This window comes from Dipodomys spectabilis, unplaced genomic scaffold (genome assembly GCF_019054845.1).
Source record: "Dipodomys spectabilis isolate Male_0828 unplaced genomic scaffold, ASM1905484v1 ptg000145l, whole genome shotgun sequence".
Lineage (NCBI taxonomy): Eukaryota > Metazoa > Chordata > Mammalia > Rodentia > Heteromyidae > Dipodomys > Dipodomys spectabilis.
Genome location: NW_024870822.1, coordinates 2391308 through 2406114, shown reverse-complemented (window position 1 = coordinate 2406114; position 14807 = coordinate 2391308).

Here is a 14807-nt window from a genome sequence, read left to right as displayed (position 1 = left end):
GAGACCATGTGCCGTTTGTCTCTTTGCTCTTGGCTTACCTCGCTCAACACGATTTCTTCTAGTTCCATCCATTTCCCAGCAAATGCCATTATTTTGTCCTTTCTAATGGCTGCATAATATTCCATTGTATATAGGTACCACAATTTTTGGATCCATTCATCTGTGGTGGAACATCTGGGTTGTTTCCATATCCTGGCTATTGTGAACAGTGCTGCAATAAACATGGAGGAGCATGTATCCTTGTATCCTGGTTCCTGCTGTTCAGGATAGATGCCTAGGAGTGGTATGGCTGGGTCATAAGGGAGGTCAATATTTAGCTTTCTGAGGACCCTCCAGACTGCTTTCCAAAGTGGTTGTATAAGTGTACATTCCCACCAGCAGTGTAATAGGGTTCCTCTTTCTCCACATCCCCTCCAGCATTTGTTGTTGGCTGACTTGAGGATGTGGGCCATTCTGATTGGGATAAGGTTGTATCTCAGGGTTGTCTTTATTTGCAATTCCTTCACAACCAAGGACGGTCAACATTTCCTCATGTGTTTCTTTGCCATTTTTATCTCTTCTTCTGAGAAGTCTCTCTTTAGTTCCCTTGCTCATTTAGTAATTGGTTTGTTAGGTTTGGGAGGGCTTAGTTTCTTAGTTCCATGTATATACTGGATATTAACCTCTTGTCTGATATATTGCTGGTAAGTATTTTTCCCAGTTAGTTGGATGTCTTTCTAGTTTGGTTGCTATGTCTTTAGCTGTGCGGAAACTTTTCATTTTAAGATAGTCCCATTTGTCGAATCTCTCTCCAATGTGTTGTTACTCCAGAAGCCTGTTTAGGAAGTTCTTTCCTGTGTCTATAAGTTCAAGTGTCCCTCCTACTCTGTCCTGAAATTGTTTCAGAGTTTCAGGTTCATGTTAAGGTCTTTAATCTATTTTGAGTTGATGTTAGTGCATGGTGACAGTCTGGGGTTTTCTGCATGTGGCTCCCAGTTTTCCCAGCACTAGTAGCTGAAGAGGCTGTGCTTCTTCCACTGTATGTCTTTGGCTCCTTTGTCAAATATCAACTGACTGTAGGCTTGTGGCTTCATTTCTGGATCTTCTATTCTATTTCATTGGTCCTTGGGTCTGTCTTTGTGCTAGTACCAAGCTGTCTTTGTTATTATGGCTCTATAGTAGAGCTTGAAGTCTGGCATCGAGATCCCTCCCATGTTACTGACCTTTTTTCTGTTTTCAATACTTAGTAAGAAATATAAGTCTCACAGGCTTTCCCACCTGGGCTGGCTTCAAACTATGATACTCAGTTCTCAGCCTCCTGAGTAGCAAGGATTATAGGCATGAACCACCAGAGCCTGGCTATTTATTTTCATTGTATTGTCAACTCACAAGTATATAATTTTGAAATAAATTACCTATAGCCTAGTATTCAAATAGCTTTACATTGTAGATGGAAATACCTAATGCCTTCATCTAGCATGGAATACATGACATATTACCTTAAGTTAGTGAGATATTCTTACTTTCATTTGTATAGTTACATTTTGTGAGTAGTTACATATCCAAGGTTACTTTTATGAGTTTTTACATGATATATCTTTCTAAATGAGATGAGGTATGAATGATAGGATGTCTGGCTACTGGCCTTTGATTAGTTAGCAGAGCAATGGGTACAAGTAACAGAAGGTACACTCAAGGTATTGGCATTACTTATAACCAATTATGTGATTCCAGATTTGAGTTACACATTTGACTTATAGGTTGACATGTTTCAATTATAGAAGCAGAAACCAAGATTTAAAAAATAATCTTTTCCAACCTCAGCACATTGACTTTTTATCCTATAATGTGTTTTTGCAACTCCAAGTAACTTGTGCCATTTCATCCAGAAATTAGAAGTCTCTCTGTATGCATCTCTTTAAAAAGTTAGAAGAATCATATTGTGGAGAATGGTATCACATATCCATGGTTAAATCAATCACCAGCAAGGGAAAAGAGATGATCTTTGCATCAAGTAAATGGCAATGTTCCTTCCCACCAAAAGATATCCTTCCTGCAATCAATGGGAAAAAATGTGCTTTTGCCTGCAAGGAACAAGGGCATAAGAAGAAAATAGATCTGTCGGTTTTTTGTTTTTGCTTTGGTCAGTTGTGGGAATTGAACTAGGGATCCTGGATGCTATCCCTGAGCTCTTCAGCTCAAGGCAAACACTACCACTTGAGCCACAGTGACACTTACGGTTTTTCTAGTGGTTAACTGGAGATAAGAGTCTCACAGACGTTCCTGCCCAGGTTGACTTTGAACTGCAATCCTCAGATCTCAGCCTCCTGAGTAGCTAGGATTACAGGTGTGAGCCACTAGAGCCCGGATAGATCTGTGTTTTTATCAAAGGGTTTTTAGCCTGCTTGCTGGAGGACATCTGAATCTAATTTCTCGCTAATTCTCTGTAACAGCTTCCATCTAATTTCTTTTGCTCAGTGCTTGTCACTTGCCACTGAACCTGAAAAGAAGCAAGCTTCATGCCATAATTTTATCATTCGGTGTACTGCCCTACACAGAGTTGTGATTTGTGGAGAGGACTAATCCAAGACCCCTCTAATTTCCTTTCATTGGGGGGTGGATTGACAGCAGTGGGAGAGAGAAGCAGTTAAAATCAATCATCATTAATCAACTGGTTAGAAAACTATTTTGTAACTTGTGAGTTTATGACTAGACCCTTTCCCACATGTTCCCCTTCCTCTCTGGTAAATGTAGACATTATTTGAGCATAATTTTAATTAACTTGATTTCTGAATCACTGTGCTCCCTTTGATAGGCAGATGCACAAATGAGAGATTTCATAGCAGGTTGGCAGAACTTTCCTCTTCCACTTGAGAAAGATTCTGCCAATAAACAATTTTGCAATACTGAGTAAGAATCTATCTAAATAAAACAGAATCCAGTTCTATTATACATATTGATGTGTCTTGTCCTTGGTAGGAAAAATGACAATGTTCTCTGAGGTAATTCTAAGAGGATAAAATTATAAACCCTATTAAATATATTCCTGTCCTTGACCGTCTTATGGCGATTACATATCATATTAAGTATATTCTTCAAATAAATATAGTTAGGATCAACTTTTTTTATCAATTTGTATGTACTTCCAAGGAGACTGACCCCGTATTCTGGCTGGAGATTTTGCTGACGTATTTGAAATAATTGTTTCTACTTGTTTATACAAGTTTTAAATTTGATTATAAAGTGCCTCATATTTCTCTTTCAACCTTGCTGAATGATATATTCCAGAGTGTTTCAGAGGACTACAACATAAAGCCAGTGAACTGGCCTTAGATAATTCATCTAATAACTTTGGGGATAGAGGGTCAATGGATATCTCTCCCCTTGGGCTCAGCTCCTGTTCATAGTAGGTAAGTTCTTCTTAGAATATCTAGAAATTAGCCAATGGATAAGGAATTGCTCTTGATTTGAAAGTCATACATTTTATGTTTTCTTGTTTCCTGTTTGAGACTCTGGTTGCTCCTATTTACCACTAATTCAGTGCCTGTATCACCTGTATTGCTGACAAGCTTGCAGGCAATGCAGGTGACCTTGCCCATACACCACACTTTGAGTAGCAAGGAGTAGTGGGTATTCTCCACATTGTAAGTTAAATAAATAGGAATTATTTTCCTTTTGTAATCCTCTTCTTTTTGCTTAAAGGGATCCTAGCCAATAAAGCCATTAAGAAAAAATTTCAGGGACTAGGCATGGTGGTACATACTTGTAACATGAGCTACTCAAGAGATGGGGATAGGAAGGTCATGGTTTGAAGCCCCTCCAGAAAAGTTTGGAGAATTATTTTCAACTTGGTATTCCTCAACCCTTTGTTTTCCATTTAGCCTTTGTTATAGATTCTATTCCCTCTGAACTCTGGTCAAATTGTTAGGTAGGAATTAGTGATGCGGCTACACGTTATCTGAGTTCTTGAAATTTCCTGTCATTTTATTTAAAATTATTGATGGTGGAGATGGTAGAGAAACTTTTACTTTTGCCTATGAAAAGACCTATTATTGATGTTTGTTCATTTTGTATTTGCGTTTATCGTCAAAGAGGAGTAATATGAACAAGTAGAAAGGCAGAAGCATGTTATAAATGCAGAGGGTAGATGAGGTATTTAGTAACTTTCCATCCTGTCTCTGTAGTATTTTCTATCTAGATTAATGCTTGATTAATGTAGGATTTAGAGTCAAATTTTGATGTCTGGTACACAGTGGTTATTTTGTCATTTGTATCTATGTCTCATTTAATGTTTGGGACTTATTATATAACTTTATTAGTAAGAATTGATTGCATTAATTGGCCTAAAGTTAGTTTGATTTAGTGTCTGAGTTATCTTTAGAGGGTGTTACACATGGCAGCTTTAATGCTTACCAACTGCCACATGAATCCTGCAACCTGAAGAACCTGTTTCTATTTTCTCAGTGGAAGCAAACAGATCTGGCAATAATTTCCCCTTCCACCTCTCCTCTAGCTCTTTGCAACTGGTTAAGTAGTAAGTGAAATGGATGGTCAATTGAAGCAGTGAAAAATATAGCAAATCCTCTTAGGATTTACTGTACATACATACATATATATATATATATATATATATATATATATTTATATATATATATCATCTGGCTGTGACCTAGATTTCCACAATAAAAAGACCAAGTATTTGATAAGCTCCTAGGAAAATCTTAAAAATCATCTATCTACTTGTCCTCTATTTCTTTACAACTAAAAACATCTATGGCTATCAAGAATATGTGTGGACCACCATGCAGTGATTTTATTATTTAGGAAAATATAGAAAACTAAGTCTACATATGTATGATACAACAGAAGCTGATGTTTTCAAATTTTTTCAGTGAACAGATAGGGAATTCAATGTCTCACCCATGCTTAGATAAAGCGATACCATTGTGGAATGAATTAACTGTCCCTGTATGTCACTTTTGTTTTCTGCCTAGAAGTGCTGCTCACCACTTGGCAGCAAAATCAGTTCATATAAAGGCCAAATACTATTTTATTGGGAAATATTACTGGGGTTTGAACTCAGGGACCTGTACTTGCAAGGCTGAGGAAACAGGCTTGAGTGAAACCTCTAGCCTTATTCTATTCTAGCTAATTTTAAGACCATGTCTTGCTTCGGCTCACATGTACCTGAGACACTATCCACCTACTTCAGGCTTCTTATGACTGGGATCATAAATGTGGGCCACACATCCAGCTTCCTTCTGTGGAGATAGAGTCTTGGGGAATTTTTCTTCCTCTAGTCTGTGTTAGAAGCAAATAACTCATCTCCCCTACTATGTACTTTGAGATGACAGACATGCACTCAGCTTTGAGTTGTAAAGGGGCCTCTTAACTTTTTCGCTGGGGCTAGCCTCAAACCATGATTGTTCCATTTCCATCTCCAGAGAAGCCAATGATTTAGGTGTGTACCACCATGGTTAGTCCCTGTAATTTTGTCTTTTAATGACTTCATTGGCTGGGATCCCTGCAAGGAAAAAGAGATTAGAAAGGAAAAGCATACACTTTATTTAGCTAACGTTTTACACCACATGACAGTCATTATAAGGAAATGGAGATCTCAAGAAGCAGGTGAACTTGGTTTGACCAAGAGTAGAGAAAGCCATGGAGAAATCTGATTGGATAAAGGGGTTCTGAGATGGGTGGAGTCAACCAGGAAAAACAGGAAAACAGATTCCCTGTTTCAGAGGTAAAGGAGGGATGGAGCGGAGTGATTAAAAGGGTGACATCAATTAAGATTCATTGGATTTTCTCCTACTATCTCTTCCTATCCCAGAGAGAAAAACAAAGGAGGGGTAACAATGCTTGACAAGAAGTGTACTCATTGCCTTACTCATGTAACTGTAACCCCTCTGTACAGCATCTTTACAATAAAATAATAAAAAAAAGATCCATTGGATTCAAATACCATTGAATATCAGCTCCTTTGTACAACTCCTTAAAGATTTTTTTTTGTTACTGGGGAGAGAACTATAAGATGAGGAGCAAGAGTTGGGTGTAAAGTGCTCACTGAACAGATGTAGGGACCTGAGTTCAAATCTAATATTGCCCCCCAAGGGGGGACTAATTACACAAAAAAAAATCCAAAGAATGGGTGCAGCATTATGCTTCCATATACATTATGCCAAACATCCTGCTCCACCGTTGTCCTGGAGGAGTTAACCGTTGACTACAGTTAAAGTAATTTCTTCATACAGTGGCTCTCAGTCCCCTAGCAGCCCTACTAGAGATTTTCCTCACTCCAAATTTAGCCAGGGGGCCCATCCACATCCCACTAACACTGTGGTCTCATTCATGCTTATCTTCCCAAATCTCCATTTGACTTGGATAAAACTGTTTTTTTTTTTGTTGTTGTTGTTGTTGTTCCATTTTAAAGTATTTTTATTGTCTTTAGTTATGCAAAGGTGTTGTCATTCAATAAAACAGTTTATGATTATAATGCTGGATGAAACTTTACCACCACCTGTCCTTTGGTTCTTAGAAATGTCCTTTCACTTGTTAACAACAATAATAAACAAAATAACCTTCTACATATATATATATATATATATGTAGATATATTTATCTATATATAGATCATTAAAAGTGCAGATAACCCGAGGGCTCTGTGCATTTGACCTATTCGTCAGGCTTCTTGCATTCAGTTTTCCTGAATGTGGGAATACTAACACATTATATTCATCTCTGCTTCAAAACAACCTTTTTTTTAAAAAATAAGCCTTCTCTGCATCCACTTTCTTTGGTGAGGTCAGGAAACTTTCATTTAGCTGGGGATCAGTGGCCTATACCTATAATCCTAGCTACTCAGGAGGTCGGGATCTAAGGATTGTGGTTCAAAACCAGCCCAAGAAGCACAGTCTATGAGACTCTTATTTCTAGTAAACTACCAAAAAGCTGGAAGTGGACCTATAGCTCAAGTAGTAGACAGCTAGCTAAAGCACAGAGACAATGCCCAGGCCTATATATATATATATATATATATATATATGTGTGTGTGTGTGTGTGTGTGTGTGTGTACATATATATATGCACATATATATATATATATATATATATATATATATATATATGCACAAGGTATCTCTTATTTGAGAGTTCTGTGACCAAGTTAGTGGGTAAGGGGAAGAGTCAAAGATGTGTTATCTTTATCTGCTATTTTCTGAAATCCTTTAAGCTTAAAATATCCAATATGCCAAGTTGCCATATCTTGCGCTATTTTGAGTTGCTATACTTTGAGGTAGCATGTCCTAAAATCTCTCCAGCAGAGTTACAGACAGTGATTCTAACCTTATCTCTATTAGCACAGATGAAAGGGATAGGAAACTCCTTTTTCTTCTCCACTTGATTGAACTATCACAGGCTGTGTTGATCTCTATTTTATAAAAGTCAAATATAAATGGGATAAATAGAGTAGTTGAGAAATATTTTGTTAAAATTATGAAAAGGTTAAAATTTGAATTGTAAATTGCTGAAAACTATCAAATTACTGACAGCATATTGGATCAAGGATTAAGATGTTTTCTCTGGAGAAGGTGGAATGATAAGCTCTTGCCCTAAGAACTATTTATATACATCATTTATTACCTGCGTTGGGTTTGATCTTTGATGAATAATAAAATCCTGCATGTTGTGTTCCTTTTACCTTAGGAACTAATTCGCTCCCTATCACTATTCCATACCCTGAATTTTATCAGATAGTCTCAGAATGTTTTATTGGGACATGTTTTTCCTTATCTCTTTCCTTTTTAATTCCACACTTACAACACTTTTAGGGTATGATATTTGCTTAGGTGTTTGTTTAACGGTGTTTTCAAATTAGAAAAACTTTTAAAAATTACCACTTAATGTTTGGTCTAGAACCTTTGATAAATAATAACCATGTTGGTTGGAAATTTAAAAAAAAAAACCTGCCAGGATTTTGGATGCAAGTCATTAGGTTATAAAATTCTACCTTCTTGCTCATTAGCTGCCAAACATTTTATGCTAAGTCAAACTTCAGTCAGTTTCCATGGCTTCTCCTACACTTGTCTATGTGCTTCCCAGTAAAATCTAATTTAAGCAAAGATATCTGCTATGTTTGATATATAACCTTATATATTAATCCTAAGTATAATTAACCCTAATATCAGTTTCCTCATTGGCACCACCCTTCAGGTAATATGTGTTCCCCCTGGCCTCATAATTGCTAGCCTGGTATCCTACCACATAAGCCACGCCTCCAGTACAGCATTTTGTTGGTTACTTTGGGAATGGAGTTTCCTTACTTTTGTTCTCTTGGCTGGCTTAAACCACAGTCATCCAGAGCCTAGACTCCTGAGTAACTAGGACTACAAACATGAGCCACCTGCACCAGATTTTCCTCATCATGATTCAGTAAGTGTTAATATGTAAGTTATACACAATAGATTACACAATCTGGAAGATTGGGAAGGTGATAATCATTTATATCAATATTCTATTGTTTGAATGAGTGTCTCTCTAAAGTTCATATGTTGGACATTCACTTCCCAAATTCATATCGTAGTAATATTTTGGATAGGGTCTTTGGTAGGAAATTGGTATTAAATGAAGTCATGAGAATGTGGTCTCCCATGAAGGCATTGGCTTTACAAGAAGACAGATTTGAGGTAGCAGCTCATCTTGACCCCAAATGCCATGACTGAGTCAACAAGCCCTTTAGAATTGTGAGTAGGTTCCAGTACCATACTCTTAGGCTTCCTAACCTGGGTTCTAGAGCTATGAGTTAAATAAACTAGTGTTCTTCATATAAATATCTTTAGTCTCAGCTTCTCAGGAGCTTGAGATCCTGAGGATCTCATTGAGCCAGATCATACAAGCACCTGAGATCCAACCTTGGACACCATCAAAAAATATTACCTAATGTCTGTTATTTGTTTTGTTAATAGCAGGAAATGAACTCTGACAGGATCTGGTAGTGAGAGGTAGCCCTCTTGTCTTATGAATATACAAAAACGTGGATGTGTCTTTGGGGCTGTGTAACGGATAGAGGCTGGAACAGTTTTTCAGTGTATTTGCTTTAGCAGGAACTGTGTGTGATTCTACTGTGTGTTCAGAAGAAGAGACTATCACTGAGGAGTCTGGAATGTCTCAGAGGTTGCCTGAGTGGTCAGGATTAGAACACATGTAGATACTACAGGCCATTCTAAACAAGGTTTCCAATTAAACTGAGGAGGGCATTGGGGACTGTGATAATCATCCTTGTTATAAATGTACGTAGAATTTATGTGTATGGTACCTGTGTCCTCTGGCTATTTGGGATGAAGAAACTTATGTTCAGTGAATTACAATACAATAGAAGAAATTCTAGGAGTTTGTGTTATTTGTTGTTTTTAATTTAATTTTATTTTCCTGAACCTTAAAAGGATGTACAAAGGAGTTACAATTGAATGTGTCCATCAAAGTATACAATGCTTCCTGATCAGGACAATTTATTCTATCTCCTTGATTAAATGAATGGAAACAGAAAACAACACAGTAAAAAAATTCTAGAAGCAAACCATTCAGCCTGTAGTGTGGCTACTTTTAACTTCTTATAGATTTAAAGACAGAATTTGTGGGCTGGAGATGTCAACCAATGGTAGAGCACTTGCCTAGTGTATACAAGGCCCTGGATTCAAACCCCAGCACTGCAAATAAGTAAAATAAAACACTCAAGTACAAATACCTTTAGTCATATGTGATAGTGCATAATTTGACCCCAGAATTCTGGAATTGGAGGCAGGAGGATTTTGAGTTGGAAGCCAGCCTGGTCTACATAGTGGGATATCATCTCAAAACCAAAATAAGAAACAAAATCTGTAACAATGAAAAGTAGGATATAATTTGTAATTAAAAGGGAAGCAGAATGGAAATTCTTGGGAAATTCTCAGTCTGGCTGTGTGCTACCAAATCAAACAGCAATTCAGATGAAGGGAAAAATCACATAGCTGAGCAATATTTGCTCCGAGATTAGAACAGACTGAAGAAATCTTCAAGGTAATGGTGATGTGGAATTTTGTGCTGCTGCTAGTGCTGGGCAGATTCTACACAACTTTTCTGGTTTCACAGCTCTTCTAGGTCCTCAGCCAGCAGTAACCAGAGGGTTGCAGCTTGGTAGCAGGCAATGCCGGGGAGTGAGTCAGCTCCAGTTTCTGGCTGTTGTTTCTGTAGCTCCCAGGTATTCTTGTCTCAAATTTCCATGAATGAAGTCTAGAACAATGGAGGGTGAGTGTGAACAATAGTATTCAGAAGGCTCAAAGGTTCCTGTTGTTCTATCTGTTGATTGGGTGGTCCTCTGTGTGTGTGTGTGTGTGTGTGTGTGTGTGTGTGTGAGAGTCTAAGGGTTTTTATACCCTGCACTTAAGGGGCTGGGTCTGATTAATTGCCTTATTGTAATTAGGAGTTTTGGAAGGTAACACTTCATTGAACTAGCCTCAAAACATTCTGATTGATTATTACTTCCTAATCAGGTTTTTTTATGCAAACCCTCTCCTCAGAGTCATAGGAAGGTTATTAAACTAGAAGGTGCCAGAGTGGGGCAGAGACAAGATTCTAGGCCAAAATACTATGCAGGAGCCCTGGGTCCTGTCAAATCTATCCTTCCCATGAATGAAAGACCCTGAAAGGTTCTCAGAGATCTTCTAAGCTGCCTTTCTTACTATAGTCCCAGAGCTCTGAAAGGGCAGGGAGATTTGGGGTGGTGAGCCCCTCTAACCCAGGCTTCCCGCCTGGGATTGCCTTGAATTTCTGCTTCTTGTGTATATACAGCATATACACAGGGTTAATTCTGCTGGCCTGAGTAATACAAGGGCAGCACAAACATGGCTAGATTTCAAAGGATTCATGGATAGCTAGGGAACCCAGGCACAAAATAACTTCAGGAATAAACTACTCTAGAGAATTGCAATGGCTGGTGGAACCATGAAGTGGGACTACAATCTAGACCTCCAGATACAACACTACCCCAATACAACATCAGCCTGGGACATCTGCAGAATGAAACTGCAATTGGAGGGAGTGGAAGTGTGTCTTGAGCTTTATCCAAGCCATGGGAGGAAGGCTTTGGGTGCCTGATTCCCTCATTAAAGTGCAGAGGATGCAGGATATGGGGATCCAAAGTGAATACTTGAGAACTCTAAGACTTGTTTTCCTTGTTGAGTTTTTTCTTTCTTGAAACCTTACAACTTCCTTCCTGCTCTCTTTTTTGGAACCTGAAGTTTGAATGAGCATCCTTTGCCTACTGCACCATTGCATTTGAAAGTTAATAATTTGAGAGTTTCTTTTTCCTTCCTTTGTGTTTCCTTTGTCTTGTCTTTGGGAGACACAGAAAGGGAGGCACAGAAGTTGTGGGACAAAGGTTGAACATATGAAGCAGTGGTACACACTGGACACTATACTGAAAGTGAACTGTACAACTCGTAGGTAGGGACAGAAGGGAAAAACTGGGAGAGAGTGATGGAAGGGGAGACATGCTCAGAAAGAAATGTACTCTTGATCTGACTTATGTAGTCATAACCCTTCTGTACATCACCTTTACAATAACAGTGCATAGATGAATAAATAAGAAAGTAAATAACCTGTTTTGACTTCAGAGGTGACCATTCACCGCAGCATGAATCCTGTCTTGAGTCTCTGATAAGATTCTGGACTTCGTAGTTATGAGTTGGTGTTTGAATGAATTAATAGCTTTGGGCCTGTGCGTGTAGAAAGGACATGGGTTTTGGGGACTGTGACAGAGGGAATAATTTGAATTATATCCCAATGTCTATGTGCTAGAGATGGGGCTTTTGGAAGATAAGTAAGGTTAGATGGAATCACAAAGGTAGGACCCTCAAGATGGCATTGGTAGCCAAATAAGAGGAAAATGGAATCAGGTAGCATGCCAAGTGATGCTCTTTGCTGTCTTCTCATGCAGACATCTTCAGATCCTGGTGATAGGCTTTGAACTATTTAGCCTTCAGATCCATGAACTGTGTAAACTTCTGTTCTTTGTGTCCACCCATGTCTCTGGTACTCTGTCATCAAGAAATAGTGAAGGATTGACCCCCCCCACCCTACTGTCCCAGGCCCATACAGACTCCAGACAAAATCCCAGATATGTGTGAACTCTGAAGTGCAGGCAGGGTAATCCACCGAAGCCCAGCTGTAAACATCCCATTGCGGGCCCACCTGAAAGGCCCCCACCTCCCTTGACCTGTTGGCCTTTGCATGAACCTCTGCCTCCTTCCTCGGACCGCCTATAAAATCCAAGCTCCTGTCCCAACTCTGGGGCACAGCCTCCAAACCCGAGACAAGGTCTGTGCCCCTGGCTGCTCCTCAGTAAACAGTCCTCACCTGTTGATGATCGAGTCTGGCCTATTCCCTTTCCATTCTCCTCCACTTTCCTAACATAGGGTGCTGACACCCAGGAGAGGAAAAGCGCCAGGAGTAACTGGGTGCCCCCTGCCGAGGGTCTACCTACCTCTTATCCAGCCTCTCTGCTACCTTCCTCCTCCTTCCAAGGCCTTTCTCCATCCGTAGTGCAGAACCTGCCGAGCTTACTTTGGGCTAAACAGCCACCTGACAGACCTAGTGGCCTTTGCCTTAGTAAGCTCACATGCCTCCTGGAGCCACCCCATGTGGCTTGAGGTATTATTGGCCCCCTGCGTAAACCCAGAAAAGGCCTTATCTGCCCCCCTATTGTCTCTCCTTTATCCTGTCCCCGAACTCTGATCTCCAGGCAGGAGGCTCTTCGCCATCTGACCGACCTCACCCACCACCTTAAAAGCCTTCAGGACAAGGTAACCAACCTGGTCCATGGCGGAGGTGCCCTGACACGGATCCTGGGACTCCAGGAGTCCCTTCCTTCTTGTCTGTGGGGTCCCTAGAGACTCCAAAAGTCTCTCCCTTCCTGACACCCTTTAATTAGGACCTTTAGGGACGACCTCTCCTAGTTACTGGGATCCATCGTCCCTCTTCTTTCCCAAAGCACTGGGGATGCCTGGAGCAGCCGAACAGGCTCCCTTGTCCTACCAAATTTTCCAAATAGTCTCCCAGAGACACCCCATGGGCATGCCTGCGGTCTAATCTGAAGACTCCTGGCCGACTGATTTACAGTTAAAAGAAAACCTGACTTGTTTGTCTACCGAAATCTGGTCTCATTACTATGGCCACCGCTGGCCTAAATTCTGAACCTTACATTTTACTCTTCCTGATTTAAACAATTCTCCAATGAAACGGCAAGGAGTGTGAAGTCCCCTAAACCTAAACCCTCCTCTACCTCTTCTCCAGAAAACCCTCCCTCTGCTTGTTCTGTTCTGTCCACCAAGTCCTACTCTGACCTCCACGCCAGAGGGCCCCCCTCCTTGATCTCCTGCCTTGCTCACCAAACTCTTCTCTGCCATGAGCCTCCCAACCATCTCCTCCATTTTTCTAACAGAATATAATAGGAGGTTTTGAGTGTGGCACATATCATAGATGCTCAACAGGTATTAGCTTGGGAAGAGAATGAATGCATGAGTGAATGGTTATAGAAAGGAAGCGAGAAAATTGTAATTGCATGAATGAGGGATCATTTTACTTTCCTTTTTTTTTGTGTGTTATTAATTCACTTGAATGTGTTCTGTCTTGATTAGTTTCCATGTAGGTGTGAATAAATATAACTTTTTATTCCAAATGATTTTGCCTTACATAACAGGAAATCAGGATTACTGCCTGACAAAAGAGTTTTTATTCCTTAAACTACCTATGGTTATGGTCCACAAAGTAAGTGTGAACAGAACACAGATTAATGGAATTGTTAATTATTCTTTCCTACTGAGGCCATTAGTCATAACAAAGGTAAGTGTATGGTCTCCCACTGTTTTAGTAAGCAATTGCTGCTAGGGCCTATTTTCTATATTTTATACCAGGACACATTAGACTTTTGAGACTAGTGCTGTAAGAACCTTGTATGGTTGTGAGGTGAGCTTGCTTTGTCAGATTTTCTTCTTTAAACTTAATTGTCTTTTTGAGTGTTAGCTCTGAAAGGCATGTGTTAGGTAGTAAGCCCTAAACTGTGATTGGAGGAGTTTTTAAAACTACTGAGGCTCATTTCTTGAGACTCTAATTTAATTAGGTTAGGTGAGGACTGAGAAGCAGGATAATTAGAAGATCCCTATGTGATTCTAAAAGCACAGAGCCAAGAATCAGGAGCTTTTAAGAACACAGGATTGGCAACAGCCCATTTAAACTTTTTGTTTCTCACTTTCCTTCTTTGGGATGATGAGCTACACCATAGAATTCAGGATGAATTAAATGAATTAATATAATATATATATGCTTATTACATAATAATTGTAGATAATTGTTGTTGATGGGTAACACATCAGTTGTAGTGATAGCTAAGTTTTTTTTTAAACATATACTGAGTTGAACAGCATTGTAGGGTTGTTAGTCAGTTATTTCTTTTATCATTTATCACCACCCTTTGAAGAGAAGGTTGTTATTCCTGTTTTACACATATAAAAACTGAATTTGAGGTAAAATTTTCCCAAAGTCTACAGCTCTTAGGGATTTCCCAAGTATTAAATCTCAGGTGGTTTGTATTCAGACCATGTAATAAAAGCCATAAATTGAATTGCAAAGTAAAATGTATTTTTGATAAATACTAGATGGTAGAATATTTCAAATGCAATGGAATAAAAGAATTAATATCAGAGCAGTTCTCAGTTGTGCTAAAAATGACTAAATCTTTGTAGAAGCAACTCATTTCCTGCCATGAAACAAGAATTTTTAGAATACTCACTGGCTTT